Genomic DNA, 3,205 nt, shown 5'->3' on the forward strand with positions numbered 1-3,205 from the left:
TTGTTTGGTCTTCAGTTCAAAATTGGAATCGAATTGGATCAGACCAAAGACTAATTTTTCAAAATTTTCACCCCGAACTTGTTTGGTCTTGAACCGGACTACGTTTTCGGTTTGGTCCGGACTGATTTTTCGATCCAGATGGAACCCCTACCTTTGGGGGAGTATTTTGTGCCCTAAGAATTTGTAGAGATGGTAGATGGCTATGGTTTGTTATTAGAAATCTTGCTGAGAGATTTTCAAAAAAAAATTGTTGTAAAATGGTTGACATGTTTAGGAAGAGATCTAAATCAAGGAACTAGAGTATGTAACATTTCACTCATTTTGAATTTTATTTATACATATGAATGGTTATAACTTTTCATTTGTTTTAAATTCTATTTACACAAATAAGTGATTGTAACCTTTGATGAAGGGTTATAACATTATTTATAAATATATTGATGTATTCTTGGATCAAAACACTTGAAAATTCATATTATTTTTCTCTCCTTATTCTTCTCCTACCTTCTTACATAAAATTTCATAACTTTTGTGCGTTCAAAGATCAATTTTTTGTATTTTTTTATTACAAAATTAAAATACAAAGTTTCTTATATTTGTTATTAATTCCCTGTATTCAGATTTGTTGTAAAAAATTATACATTTGCCAACAAACATTACTTTTGATTCTATTATATCTTGAAGACTTGTTTAGATTCCTTATACATTGTATTTTGGGACAAATAAAATTTTAAGAAAAGTAAATTTTTCTGCCTTAAAATTTTTGAGTTATTATTAGGCACGGATTTACGCTTGAGCTGCCTTGGCTTTAGCCTAGGGTAGCTCACAATTAAAATTAAATTTATATTAAAAAAATATTTTTTTTATTAAAAAGTTTTTAATATAAAAATTAATTTTTTAATATAAAGAAATAATTTTTAATCATAAATTAGTCTTAAAAAAAATTACAACTTACCCTAAAATCTGTGATGTATAATTTTACATGTTAAAATAAAATTTCAGCTTTCTCCTACATAAATTTTTGGATCTACCCCTGATTATTATAACATATTTATCATTACAACACCACAATTTTTCAACAAATCTTATGGCATTTCCTAGTCTTTGTTTAGTTTATGGAATTGATATGGTAGATTGGTATGTTTATCAAGGAAATAGCTTTTGAAGGTTGTAGAAAAGCTAAAGCTACAGCTAGACCCTTAGATGATGAATAATCGATCTATTTGGTAACTTACGTTATACGGTATTGGATTAAGCCTATGCTGTGTGTATTTACATATTTTTTTTGCTGTTGATCAAACTATGTTCTTTTTTTCTTTTTCTTTTTTTATTCACATATGGTGTTTAAGTTTTGTTTGACTAATTTTCAGAGACAAGTGATCTTCCTCCTTGATGCTACTTCTGAGTAAATCCAAATGCAGACACAGTCTATATACACTCAGAATTAAACATTCAGCATAGTTTATGCGAAATTTAAATATTCAGTAAGTCGTCACACTGATTCGAACCCTGATCTTCCATGTAAAACTCTAAGTATTTTATTATTGTACCGTATCGGTGGGGGCAACTATGTTCCTATTTAATTTTTAAAGTTGGGAGTTATTTGCAGTTCCAGGGAATAAAACTTTGGATTTCATGAATGTATTTTCTGTATATTTCATCCTTGGGTTATGTTTAGAAGCCTTAAAAATATAACCAGATGCGAATTCCGAATGTTTGTTATTCCTAGGATAAATTGGGAAACTGTTGCTTAGAGTGATGTGTAAATTGCGAAATTTGATAGCATGTTAAGTTAATGAAATCATGATGTCAATTCCCATCCAAATGCGCACATCACACGATATCGTTATATCGTCTGATTAATTAAATGTTTAATAAAAAATATGATATTTAATTTTTTATATGCAAAATATTAAGATTTAATATTTTATAATTATTATTTTGAGTTTTAACTGTGATAGAATGTTAGCACATACATGAATACATCTGTTTTATGAGTGAATATCATAATAACAAGACACATCAGATTAAACTTAATATATAAATATAATATTTGGTTTTTCAACAATTAAAAAAATTGACATTTGATCCCTTATATGAAAAAATATAAGATTTAATAAAAAAAAATCTAAATTTTATTAAAAAAAACCTAAAAATAATAATAAAAAAGACCTAAATGTAAAAAAAAAAAATCATAAAAATATTCAAAAAAAAATTGAAAGGCTTTATTTTGTCACTTTTTGTTTAAGACCTCATTTGACAATTTGTGAATAAGATTTATGGATTTAATAAAGTTTTTGTTGTTTTTCATTAGAATTCTTGTTATCATAGTTTTGTCTTCTTATAAAATTTGATCTTTTTTATGAAATTTTTAGATATTTTTATGAAATTTAGGTTTTTTTTTAATTTGGGGTTCTTCTACTCCATAACAACGTGGATGGTACAAGTGCTCCCCTCGCTGAGGCAAGGGAACTGGAAAAAATCATGGAATAGTGATCTTTCATGGTTATCCCATCGTTGAGGCAGTGGATGACACTGTTCTTGTAATACCCCGAGAGCCCAAAGAGGTTAGTATATATCGAGGATAGTGTAAGAAATGAAACAACACCAGCTAGATACCTTTTGGGCTGAATGTTGGCAAAGAACTCCCAAGTTAAGCGTGCTTGACCTGGGGTAATCCAGGGATGGGTGACCCCCCTGGGAAGTTCGTGTAGGCCCATTAGGATAAGTTGTTCCGGATCTTCCTATCGCTTGAATGGGATGTTACAGGTGGTATCAGAGCCGACCCTTGGCGAAAGCGGTCCGATGAGGGCGGGGAGTGGCGCCGGGGCTCGAGGGCCTGTACAAGGAGCGGCTTCTGGCAGGCTTCTAGGATGGCAGCCCCCAAGGGGAGAAGATCTGGGACCAGTTGTAAGGTCGCATGACGAGGACGTCATGCGCTTAAGGGGGGAAGAATGTAATACCCCGAGAGCCCAAAGAGGTTAGTATATATCGAGGATAGTGTAAGAAATGAAACAACACCAGCTAGATACCTTTTGGGCTGAATGTTGGCAAAGAACTCCCAAGTTAAGCGTGCTTGACCTAGGGTAATCCAGGGATGGGTGACCCCCCTGGGAAGTTCGTGTAGGCCCATTAGGATAAGTTGTTCCGGATCTTCCTATCGCTTGAATGGGATGTTACAGTTCTTTATCTCGTGAACTTTGTT

This window comes from Diospyros lotus, chromosome 14 (assembly GCF_014633365.1).
Source record: "Diospyros lotus cultivar Yz01 chromosome 14, ASM1463336v1, whole genome shotgun sequence".
In the NCBI taxonomy this organism is placed as follows: Eukaryota; Viridiplantae; Streptophyta; class Magnoliopsida; order Ericales; family Ebenaceae; genus Diospyros; species Diospyros lotus.